Here is a 12,970-nt window from a genome sequence, read left to right as displayed (position 1 = left end):
TTTATTGGATTTTGACAATTTTTAATATTAGAAAAATATAAAAAACACTGATATTTTTATGAAAAATAGTAAACAACTCAAAAGTTTAACTTTGGCCTTTTTGTCGGGACGCTGATTGTGTTATCTGCCGAAAAAAAAAAGAATTATGAAAATATCTATATCCGTTCAAAATTTACAGAATTTTGACTAGAAAAAACGATTCTGAGCCACTGTGCGTCGTTGTCGTAATAGTCGTCAGTTGTTAAGTCAAACCATAGCAAACGACGAAACGACCGAAAATACACATCGCAACACAGCAATGACTTATAGATAAGAATTACCCAAACCCCAAAGGAACCGCATATAAAACTAAAAAGAAATACGAGCGGGCGAGCGAGCGAAGTCAAAGTTGCCACAACACACAGGAGAGGGATGGAAGGATGGATGGTGGATGGTAGATATCTGGAAAATGCTACAACCAGCAACAACACCAACAACAGAAGGCAGCAGCAGCACCACATTATTTAGAAGTTTGATGTTGACAAAGGGTGGCAGCATTGTGGTTTGTTCTTTAAGTGTGTTGAGGGGGTGGGAAGGGCAGAGGAAGCGAGCAGGGTGTATGGGTGGTGTTATCGGATAAGAACAAGAACAGTCAATTTTGCTGCAACTCTAACAATCTTGCCGGTTGGTTCTAATTTTGACTGACAGTCTCAATTGAATTCATTCCATAATAAATAAAAGGACGACGACTACTTATGAAATGAAAGACCCATAAAGAAGAAGAAGAACAAGAAGACAAGGGCGCGATAGAAGGAGGAAGAATAACTTTGTTGAAAATTAACCAGGTATGGAAGGAACAAGAGTGCTGTTGGTTTGGGGTCACAAAAGCAATGAAACCCCCACAGCACACTTTGCTGTCAGTTAGGCAGTCAGTCAATCCAATAAAGTACAACAGAATGATATGAATGGTTGGCTGGCTAGTCGGTTGGTTGGAATGAATTTTGGGCTCGGCACACCAGGTTCTTAGGTCTATACTGGTCGACCTCTTGCTTGGCTATTACGGTTTGACAGGGTGGTATGCTAAGGCATGCACACACACACATATGGAGGATAAATAAATATCTTCTTAGTTTGTGATTTGGGTCGTTGTTCGCAGGAAAGAAGAAGGAATTGCCAGTTAAAGTGACTCGCATTAAATTTAAATAATATCGTATCGCACACATTCAAGACTCTTAAGCGAGAGGTTAGGAATGGGGATAATGTCAAAGATAATGTACATGAGCGTATTTATATTGATAATGGACAGTAAAATTGAAACAACTGCACAATGGGCTTTAAAATGTTGTAAGAACAGGTCGACTTGGAAGTGCTGGTAAACACAATATGTCAATTTATTACCTATTCGGTGGGTAAATGTGGTCAAGATCTTCAAAATACTTTAAATCGATGCTTCGCGTGGAAGATATAAATAAAAAAATGTTTAAAGGAGGACTTAAATGAACAACTTTTGGTAGAGACGTTATTTAACCTCTGGAAACACAAAATCCCAAATTACAACCAACTCGGAGGGCAAACGGAACTAAAACCTCCCAAAATTATTTATAGCCACGAGTCGGGTTATATGGGAGCTATACCAAAAAGGTGGACCTACTATATAGCCATTTTCAGTAACAAAAATTTTAAGGACCTACAATACATACTTCAGTCTTTTAGGTCGCTAGAGTGATATCCAAAGATAGACAGTTCGCCAGACATAACTATCGTGCCACCTGGTCTGACAAATGATGTCACCTGGCAACTCGTCATTTCTCATGGATCAGACCATCTCCCCATAACTGCCTAAATCACAAGACCGCACGAATCACTAATCGAAGCGGTGATTAGTGAACTCTCTGAGATCTGCCCAACTCTTCTGATGTTCGGTTAGCAGAACGGACGTTCCGAGACATCATCACTGCTGCAGCCGTTCGCCATATACCTGCTGGTCGAATACCTAAAGTGAGACCAAACTTCCCGGCAGAGGCGACAGGATTAGCAAATGAGCGTGATGAGCTTTGTCGTGCCAACCCCAGTGACTCCAGAGTCAGGGTGCTGACACTGAAAGTTTTCAGGTTCGTCGTTGAGCATAAGAAGAATAATCATCTGAAGAGTTGCAACATAGCGAACGGAATAAGTGAATTGCGGACAGCAGTTAAATCACTCTCGAACTCTAGAAAGAAGGATGACGGGACCACAGTTACATTTGGCGACGTTACGCTGACTGATCCGAAGATTTGCGCAAGTTATTTTAATCGACAATTTGTTAAGTAGCACTGGAGTGGCAAGGCGAAGAAAAGATTTTTATGTCGCCTTAAATCTCTTGCTGTCGAGGAGAAACCACCACAATTTACAATGGATGATGTTTCAAATGCTATTAGGAAAAAACTAAATCATCCGAAGCGTTGGACCCTGACAGATTCTCCATGGTAATGTTGAAACAGCTGTATGAGGCGGGAGTTGAGTATCTCATCAAAATTCTCAACCTATCGTTACCCGGTCACATCGTGCCCCAAGTCTTGCAAATTTTAGGATGGCCCCGTTACTTAAGCCAGGCCAGGATTCCATCAAAGCTTATTTCGACTTTGTTGCCCGTAGCAAAGACTCTTGAGACCGTACTTCACCCCAGAGTCAAAAATAGCTATCCAGCTACCGATCATCAGCACGGTCTGGCCAGCAGCACAGGACTACAACGGCGCTGCACGCAATCTCCATTCATATTAATCGAGGACTCTCAAAAGCCTTTGATAATGACAAACACTCCACAGTGCTTGAAGACAACGAGAAGACTACCCTCCGGTGAGATTTGTTTGACTTGAAACGTTGAATAATCACTTGTATATGTATGTGGCGTCAGTCATACGTGAAATTTAGGAACAAAAAGTCGATGCCCCGTAGAGTACAACAGGGAGTTCCACAAGGTGCGGAATTTGCTTACGTATGCGGAAGATTGTACGCTTTTGGCGCCGGGTACCTTCCCCTAATTGCATTTGTGAGAAGCTGAACTCTTATTTAACCGATCATAAATATCCGCTACTAAATCTAAGGCTACTCTGTTCACCACATGGGCTGTGGAAATGAGCAAACAACTAAATGCCCCGGTCGATGGTAACCGGATTCCTACCAATTAACTACTCTAACATTCTAAGGGTCACACTTGGCAGAATGTTCACGTCGTCGCCCATGCCTAAGGAGGAACAAGGTCCCTAAGTCCCTAGCCGGCTTCACTTGGGGTGCAGATAAAAAACATTTTTGGCCATATATAATGGGATAAGTCGGTAAGCAGTGCTCCGAATTACTCGATTTTATTCGCGAGCGAAAGTACTGCAAGAATTACTCTCCACTCTTTTGAAAGAGTAAAATTTGCTCAATTTCGAGCGTATTTAACTCCCATTCGAAAACAAGCTAAAAATATGCGCTCTTATTTGAGTGGCATCGAAAAATAAAGTACACTCGATTTATTTTTTTAACAGCTTCAGTACTCCTGCTCGAATGCGAGTAGAGAGCGAAAGTGTAGACCGCGAATAAAAAAATGCTTCCTTCTGTCATATGTGTACCATCTGCATGCTCCTCAGCTGAGGAGCGTCAGCTGCCACGACAAAGAAGAGTAGTTTTGTCACAACTGCGTTCGAGATGGTGCATCCACCCCAATTCTATATAAAGCAGAGATTGATGATACCGTGCAAAACATTTGCTCAACATGCCGCTCGACTCATTCACATTCAACTGTCCTGCAAAACTACTCAACTTACTCCAACACATTGAAGCAGCCACATTCCTACACATGGAGTTATAACCCGAGCCAGATTAAGCAGGAAAACAACAACAACAACTCATTTCTGAAGGCAGACTCCCAAATTTCGGGTCATTTTTAATAAAACTTTTAACGGTAGTGCATTTGTTCCTTGGATTGAGTTGAGTTTTAATTTTAAGCACTCCTAAAATATTAAGTTTTAAACGAATGAACACTGAAATGGTTGCACATTTGCGAAGGAGGTACCTGAAGGAATCGACATACATGGTCCATCTCGCAACTAGATTTAATTTTAGAAGTCACAGTAGGAGTTTTTAGGGCATGAACTTGCCCAAGAAATTATTTTTTCTTGTAAACTTTCAAAACGTCCCCAGAGTTGCGAAATTTTATGGGAGGTACCCGATATAGTCCATACCGATACCGATATAGTCCATACCGATACCGATATAGTCCATATACGAACCTGATCTGTGTCTGGCAGAAATACTCGATATGGAATTTGGGTTCAAATCGGTTCCTTCCTTCGAGAGTTCCGTGCGCACCATTTTTGCGAACAATGTTGAACTTTTGTTCAAGTCCAAATTGTCTGAAAAGGATTTCGTCCAAGCATACTTGAGGGGATCTAAAACCATTGTTTCGATTGCTTTGACAGGGGAATGAATGAAAGGCATACGAACCCGCCCTTCTTGGTTGTTTGCTCAGGACTGAAAGATCAAAATATCAAAAAAAACGTGAGAAGACAAATTAGAAAAGTTTGATTTATGGGTCAAATTTTCCGCATCGGGTTACCTAGATAAGTAATATCCATCCCACTGTGCCTTCAATTTAGAGCTACTGAGAGTGTGTGTGAGGAATAGGGAATGACATAAGATTAAGACGAAGAAGAGGATGAAACCAAAGGAGAAACACATTACGTACACATTCTTCATACCGAATGTAAGTAAACTAAAAACAAACTGACAATTTGTCTTAAGAAAAACAGAGTACGACGAATTGTCAAAACGACAAACCAACCATCAAACGAAACAACGAACGACTACAATATCAAAATATTCTATAAACATTCTCCGGTGGTGGTGCTGCCTGCCTGCATTTGTTCGGTTCGTTCGCTCAACATTCATTCGTTCATTTCCAAAGAGTTTGAGTTTTAATGTTTGAAAATAACATTTCAAAAGAAACATTGTAAAGGAATACTAAAACACTTCGGCGACATACTTAACAGTCAGTCGGGTTATTCAGTTAGTCAGTCGTAGATACAATATACAAAATAAGAAGCAGCAGAACACAGCCATGAGGGAGAGCGAGCGAGAGAGTGAGACTGGCAGACACAAAAACACAGTCTTTATGGAAAAGACTGACTAAACAACAACAAATGACGCCGGTCGGTATATACATCAGAGCAGATTACGAAGGAACAGAGCAACGTTGTTGTTGGCGTTCGTTACGAGTCAAAGACGAAAGAGAACCCCAGTGCCATTTGCCATCAACATTTTCAAAAAGAATAAATTAAGGGGAAGGAAATGAAGCGAGGCGGCGATGCGAGGAGAAGCATAAGACATGGAAAGTAAAGAACAAACGAATAATATTCTGTCGTTCGGTCGGTCTGTTGCTAGACTTGATTTGAGCTGTGCAATTAAACGACGTTAGGTCGGTCAGTCGTTCATTGCTGGATGGAGTATGAGTTGGAATAACAAATCCAAACGAATCAACGAACGAACTCAAAGAACCATTACCAATTTTTATGTAGTCATGCCTTTGATGTGCTGTGTTTCTGCTTCTTCTTCGTCTTGTTTCATTCTTTTTCTTTGCCTGTGTTTGAGGAGCTTATGTTGGTTTAGCTGTTATTCTCAGCCGGCCCCGCTGTTGTAATAATGTATTTTTCAGAAAGAAACGAAGAAGAAGGAAAAAAACACGACGTCGATAAAAAGAAAAATTAATGCGACACATAAGCTAAGGTCGGTCTGGTGTAGAGAATGAATGTTTGGCTTGGCTTGGTTTGTTTGTTCAGTAATCAGTCTCTACGATTACCCGGGTGGCACCATCGACCGCCCGTCTCGTCCACCCACAAAACGTGTGTTTCTGTTTGTTTACTTGGAGTACAAACGATATTTAATATATAATGTGGGGACCCGACCGAAAGTGGGGTGGGTGGTAAGTTGGTATTTTGCGCGAAAATTCAGCTGAAATAGCAGCACACAAACGACTTAAATCTTTGACCAAGCAAATGGACGGATGATTATGATGATGACGATGATAATGGTGACATGAAGTTGCTGGATTTTGAGTTGTTAAGCGGCCGGCTTAATTCGACATCATCATCGGCCATGATAAGGTGATAGGGGGGTACTGCCTACAGTATGCAAACTTCATATTCGTACAAACTTCAAGCACTATATAGGTATTTGTGTTATTTAAAGAGCAAAATACCACCAATATTTGTTCTTTTCTTCTTTTAGAGTGCCTCTGCTGTAGAAAAATGTAAAAATAACGATAATTTAATTAATAAAAAGTCATGAATAAAAAGTCAGACGAACATCCGAAATACTTAAGAACAAGTAAGAACGGCGTTAAGTTTGGCCAGGCCGAACTTGTTATACCCTCCACACCACGAGTGTATTGAAGTAAAATTGAACAATTATTTTCCTTTCATTTATGAAGAAGACTAAATACCAAATTTGAACAAGTTCGGTAATACTATGGGGTTTACCTTCAAAATACCGAAATTCGGTAGGTACCGTTCCCTATACCGACGAATTTCAGTCAGAAAGGCTTTTACCTCCAACAAAGACCAAATTTCATGCAATTTCGGTGGGTTGCTGTAGCCACAACCTTTGGGCTAAATGAAGGCGTGGACCTATACCGACAAATTTCTGGGAGAAAGTTTTATACACCCAACAAAGACTAAATAGTAGTACCAAATTTCGGCCATTTCGGTGTGATAATGAGGCTAAAACCTCAAAATACCGAAAATCGGGTGGTACCGTTCTATGGGGGCTATATCAAAACGTGGAGCGTTATAGCCCATTTGCAATACCAAACATCCTAGGAGTAATAGAAACTTCTATACCAAATTACAAAGCTCTATCTTAAAAATTGCGAGCTGTATTTTGATTTCAACAGTCGAACGGACGGACGAACAGTGTTATATCGACTTAGAATTTTATCCTGATCAGAAAGGCTTTTACCTCCAACAAAGACCAAATACCAAATTTCAGCCATTTCGGTGGGTTGCTGTGGCCACAACCTTCAAAATACCGAAAATCGGGATGTACCATTCTATTTGGGCTAAATGAAGGAGTGGACCTATACCGACAAATTTCTGGTAGAAAGTTTTATACCCCCAACGAAGACTAAGTACCAAATTTCGGCGTGATAATGAGGCTAAAACCTTCAAAATACCGAAAATCGGTTGGTTATTTTTAAATATTTCTTCGTTATAGTAATTCCCATCAATTGTTTCATATTTACATATATGTAAAATATGGTTTGTACGAATATGAACTTTGCATACTGTATGTAACGCAAATTATTGAGTGGGTGCAAATTTCTAAACGCTTACCAACAAAATGAAAATGTGGGGGTTTTGCGATAGGAGTGTTTCTACAAAGCATTCATTTTATTTATAGAAATGCTTAAGAGCAATGGTTGGATTGCCATGAGTTTTTGAAGCCATTGATTTCGTTCAACAAAGTTCTACATTTCACTTTCCTTTATTTGTTGGGAGATGGTATACGTAATATTGAGTGACATTGTTGCTGCTTATTTCTATGAAGCTGACAATGTTTCCCCCATTTCTTTTTTTGTGTACAATGTAATCGAAGAAAATAGCAACGGATATAAAAGTAATGCCTGAAAGTGTTGCGGCAACACGTACACATTTGGCTTTATTTTTTTTGTTACGTGGGTAGATGCTTGGGTGATTAGTGCGCCCCACAATCTCCATCCTCTTAGTTCGACGAACAGCTTCAAAGGCAACATTTGAAAGAATCACGTTTAGTGGCGCTTCTATTTAATCTTATATGCGGTGTGTGGAAAAAGGAGAAGGGGATATCAGCAGAAGTTTAAGCAATGATATTAAAACCATGTTTATATCCTCAACCTTCAGGGTAACGAGAGAAAGTATTAGCAAGCTGTGCCGACAGAGATATATCCTCAGCCTCAGGCCTAATGGACTATCCCCATCGTTACTAGGGTCGCATACAAAACATTTTTGCAAAAAAATTCAAAAAAGAAAAACTATCCCAGAAACTGCATTATTTCCAAACTTTGTGTGGGAGGTACTGAGTCTATAAGAAATAATACGATCTAAAACTGAGGTACTTAGTCTATAAGAAATAATACGATCTAAAACGTTTGGATCAAAACGGTTTCTCCCTTAGAGGGTTATATTACGTACTACCCAGTTTAGTTGGTACCGGCAGGCTTTATGGAGCTTTTGGGCCATTATCTCAGTATAGACGACCTGCCCCCCAAAAAATTGCGCCATAGTAACTGAGTCCACAAGCACAACTTGTTCCGAGACGAGGTAGGTGTGTAGGAGGTAGCCGAAAGAGTGGGCCGATGTATTCCATAAACGAACCTGATCTATGCATGGAAATAATATTACCAAATGCAAAGTAATGACCAATTCGGTTACTCCCTTCGAGAGTTATCGTGCGCACCATTTTTAGCGAACATTTCGCTCATTTACTCAAAGAGTGACACATCTCGAAAAATCTAATTTCGAGAAAAACGCGTTTTAAGTTGCCGACTGAAATTTGACTTCCCAACTTAAAAAGATTATTATACAAAAACTAAAAAAGCTACTTGGACCATCTTTTGTAAAGAGCTAGCCAGATATCAGTGCTAAATTTCTGTCCAAATTCAAGCATGATTTGAAGTGCTTTAGTGCTTCATAACCTCAAAAAACTTTTTAGATGATTTATGCCAAATTACTCAAACATAAGTTGTACCTCGTTGAGTTTTAGAGATATCAACTTGAAAATTTGACACAATATAAAGTAGAAGTCGTTGAAAAATAGAAATTGCTAACTCAGAAAACGCATTTTTTGAGTTATGCCACTCTTTGAGTAAATGAGCGATTTGTTAACTTTTGTGGGGGAGGTAGCGCAAGGAGTAAACCGAAGGTATTCCTTGTTTTTATATTTACAGCGATATAATGTATTCCATGGACAAGTCCATACTTCCTGGCATAATGGCCGTCCAAAAGCTCCCTCACAAAAGCTCCAAATGTTCCCTTAAGTTCAGTTTAAGGGCTGTGTTAGGATTCCTTTGAAATTTTTATCGATATATTTTTTTTGTGCAGGCCTTTAGCCCACGATGAGCAGATCTTTTGCAATGTTTTTTTATTCCTTGCCCTATAGGAATTGAGGCGTTTACATAATTCCGAACGTAGTTGTGTCGAAACTTCTCTGGTTTGTAGTGGTAGATGACGTTTTACAGCTGCCATAGATGGGGGATGTATTCCGAGGACCGATAATTGTTTGTGGCATCCGCTACTGTATCCGTGTGAATGCTTTTTAAACCTGCTAGATAGGCTTGTTGATCTAGGAGCTCTCTGTTGTAACGTTGGCCATCTCATTTTAGATCATGAAGACTCCCCCTAACATGCCTGTTCTGTTACCATCGACCATGACATTAAACTGTGTTCTCATCTCTGTCGTCCATGTGGTGAAAAGAGTGGCCGTATTTTAAGTGGCGGATATTTGCATATTCCTCACGGGGAAAAAGGTGGTAAGATCATAGGACGGGAAGATACCTGACGTCAAGATCGTACAATCATCCGCATACGTTACGATCTCAATGCCATCTGGAGGGGAATACAGGAGTCGTAGAGGTTAAACAGTTCCGGAGATATCACCCCACCTTGGGGAACTCCCTGGTTCACTCTACGGGGCTTGGACTTCTTGTTCCTGAATTCCAAGCACGACTGGCGTCCAAACATATTATTGATTATCCAACGTTTCTAACTTGGTCGATATCCTCAAACAGCGCGAAGTTCCTGACATTATCGAAGGCTTTTGATAAGTCACCATCACCGTTCTATTACAGGGCTTGCTCTGGCTGAGTCCACGACTAATATGTGCGGAGATGGCGTGCAGCGTTGTTGTCGTGTTATGCTGCTTACGAATCCCATACTGATGATCAGTAACTGCATAGATATTTCAAACACGGGGGAGAAGAAAAGCCTCAGTCTTTGCTACGGGCGACAAAAGCGACTTCGCCATCACTGCCTAGCCTCAGTAGTGGTACAACCCTGCCCATTTTCCAGACTAGAGGCACGATGAGGGTGGCTAAGCGACATATTTAGAATTTTTGTGAGATACTCGACTCCCGGCTCAACCAGTCGTTTTAGCATTACTATGGTTTATTGATTTAGCGTTCCTGATGACAATCGCAACATCAGTCACTGTAAATTGTGGTGGTTCCTGCTCGACTGGAAGAGATCTAATGCGACGTAGTACTTTTCTCTTGGCCCTGTCACTTTCGGGGTGCTAGACAAATTGTTGATTAAAATAACTTGCGTACCTCTTCTTCGAACGTCGCCAAACTACTTCACAGGGTTCAATGTGTCAACTCTTCAGATGATTCAATCACTCCGCTTATGCTCACCTACCAACGTGTTAACTTCCAGTAACAACACCCAGACTCACTACGGTTGGCTCGACAAAGATCATCACGCTGCTACTTCTACAGTCTATGCAAGGAAGTTTGGTCTGACTTCGGGTATTCCACCAGCAGGTATATAGCAAGCAGCGTAAATTCGACCAACGTGACTGAGATCCCATCGTAGCCCACAATTCAATTATTCTGTCTCCAATGTTGGAACTCTTCAGATGATTTAGCAGCTTGTTCCGCTTATGCTCACCGACCAAACCTTTTAACTTCCAATGGCAGTTCCCTGATTCTGAATTGACTGAGGTTGGCTCGTCGAAAGTCTTTAGACTCATTTACTTCACCCGCCGCCTCTGCTGGTAAATTTAATATGACTTCGGGTATTCGACCCTAGTGAGCGGTTGCCGCAGTAATGATGTTCCGGGTCAATCCGGTATCGAAAAAAATATCTTAGGTGGTGTAGTATTACACCGTCGTCGAACTAAAAATGTAATTGGGCTGCTCTCATTGAGACTGTTGATTACAAAAAGGGTTTTAAGCAAAAAAGCGAAAACTAAATTTCCAGAGTAGTTAACAGAGAATTAATTAACAATCTCCTTCGACATTTTCGTTGAAATCAGTTGTTTTTTTTTTAAAGAACATGCCTCAGAATACCCACACATTTCTGCACACATAAGAAGGAAAGATAACAGCTGATTATGTTTCACCTAATTCTTAATGGCATTCTCCGCCAAAGAAGCAAAGGAGGTCATCAAAGGCACGACCTGACTCTGGCTATGACACATATAAAATTGTGAAACTCTCGTCCATACACACAAGCACACACATATGCGCTCAAATTCGAAATTTACAGCATAATTCGGCTTTGTGTCTTTTTTACGCACAAATGGCAAGGAGGAAATGATGATGATATGTCTGTCGTCTTCCACGTTGCCAGTGCTAAAAGGAACGAACCGAAAAACATGCATTGTTTAATTTCTTCGTTTTTTTCATTTTGGGGTAGGATTGTTAGTCAGCCAGCGCAGCTAGCTAAGCACAATATTCAACACACAACAATATGTCAAATACGAAAAATTGGACTAACAGGAAGGCAGGCTGGCAGTATTGTAACAACAACAACAACAACAACAAAAAGGAGGACTACTTAGGCACGCACAGCACGAATGCCAAGTAAATCATGCTGACTCTGAATGGAAAGAATGCAGCCAACCGGCCGGCTTCTCAAACAAATACCTATTACCCGCATATTGGGGAAACGTTTACACAGTGCCTGCCAATTGTTGCTTAATCGCAGATAAGTAAAATAGTACGAAGAATGTCACGGGAATTTGTATAAAATATTAGGAATTAAGGAAATATTCGTTTTTATTGTCTAAGAGGATAAAAATTATAGGCAAACATGCGTGACTTGTGCAGGAATTAGTCCACGCCATAGTTGTTGGTATCCTATTTATACCCTCAGCATTTATGCTAACGAGGACGAGGGTATATACACTTCCATACGGGTAAAATGTACCTCATCAACATAATGGTTTTAGACCCCAAGTGTGTTTTGACGAAATGTGTTTCAGACAATTTGGAGTCAATTTAGCCATATCCGTCCGTCTGTCTAGCTAGATGGTGTGCACGATAACTCTCGAACGGATGAACCGATTTGGTCCAAAATTTGGTATTCGTAATATTTTGTTCAAACTTAGTTTAAGTTCGAAGATGAGCCATATCGGTCCACTCCTTCAGATACTTCCCCCACACAAGTTTGAAAATGTTCGGAAAAATTGTTCCCACGGTAACTCACACATCGTGAAATTTCTACTAGGTTCCACTATGGACTCTATCGGTCCACTCTTTCGGGTACCTCCTACACAAAATTTTGGAAAAATTCAGTTTAGGACCCGCTCTCGAATAGCTTTGATTTTTGTTGTAACAACTTGTATTCGTTGCCTCCATTACGACGGTACTCATTTTATCAGGGGCAAGTCCATACTTCCTGAGAAAATAGTCCGAAAGATTAAAAAAAATCCCTATGGCACCATGTGTAGTGGTTGGAGCGCACGAAAACTCTCAAACGGATCAGTCGATCCGGTCTAAGATTTGACGTTCATAATATTTTGTCCAAACCTAGTTTAAGTTTGAAAATAGACCATATCGGCCCACTCCTTTAGGTTCCTCTCCTACAAAAGTTTGCAAATGTTCGGAAAAATTGTGCGCACGATAATTCTTGAAGGGAGTAACCGATTTGATCCATACTTTTCGTATCATAATATCTCTCTACGGGACATAGATCATGTTCGAATATGGACTATATAGGTCCACTCCTTCGAGTACTTCCCACACAAAATTTGTGAAGAGTGCAGTTTAACGCCTGCTCTCAAATCGTTTTGCTTCTTTATACCCTCAGCATTTATGCTAACTAGGCTATATACACTTTCATACGGGCAAAATGTACCTCATCAACATAATGGTTTTAGACCCCAAGTATATTTGGACGAAATGTGTTTCAGACAATTTGGAGTCAATGTAGCCATGTCCGTCCGTCTGTCTGGCTGGCTAGTGTGTACGTTAACTCTCGAACGGATGAACCGATTT

The 12,970-nt window shown here is 40.6% G+C and overlaps 1 protein-coding gene and 1 long non-coding RNA gene across 26 annotated transcripts in view; one reads left to right on the top strand and one right to left on the bottom strand.

Annotated features, from left to right (window-relative positions):
* osa (trithorax group protein osa) overlaps positions 1-12,970 on the bottom strand; it is a 183,120-nt gene that overhangs the window by 24,335 nt on the left and 145,815 nt on the right. The gene's annotated exons all lie outside the window — the stretch shown is intronic.
* On the top strand, positions 7,561-12,526 carry LOC141405668 (uncharacterized). Its single transcript, XR_012413250.1, has 2 exons — positions 7,561-9,880; positions 9,963-12,526. It is a non-coding gene; the product is annotated as an uncharacterized lncRNA (long non-coding RNA).

The sequence above is a fragment of the Musca autumnalis genome, unplaced genomic scaffold (genome assembly GCF_047663935.1).
Source record: "Musca autumnalis isolate F117 unplaced genomic scaffold, ASM4766393v1 scaffold_1, whole genome shotgun sequence".
Lineage (NCBI taxonomy): Eukaryota > Metazoa > Arthropoda > Insecta > Diptera > Muscidae > Musca > Musca autumnalis.
This window is presented reverse-complemented; position numbering and strand designations above follow the sequence as displayed.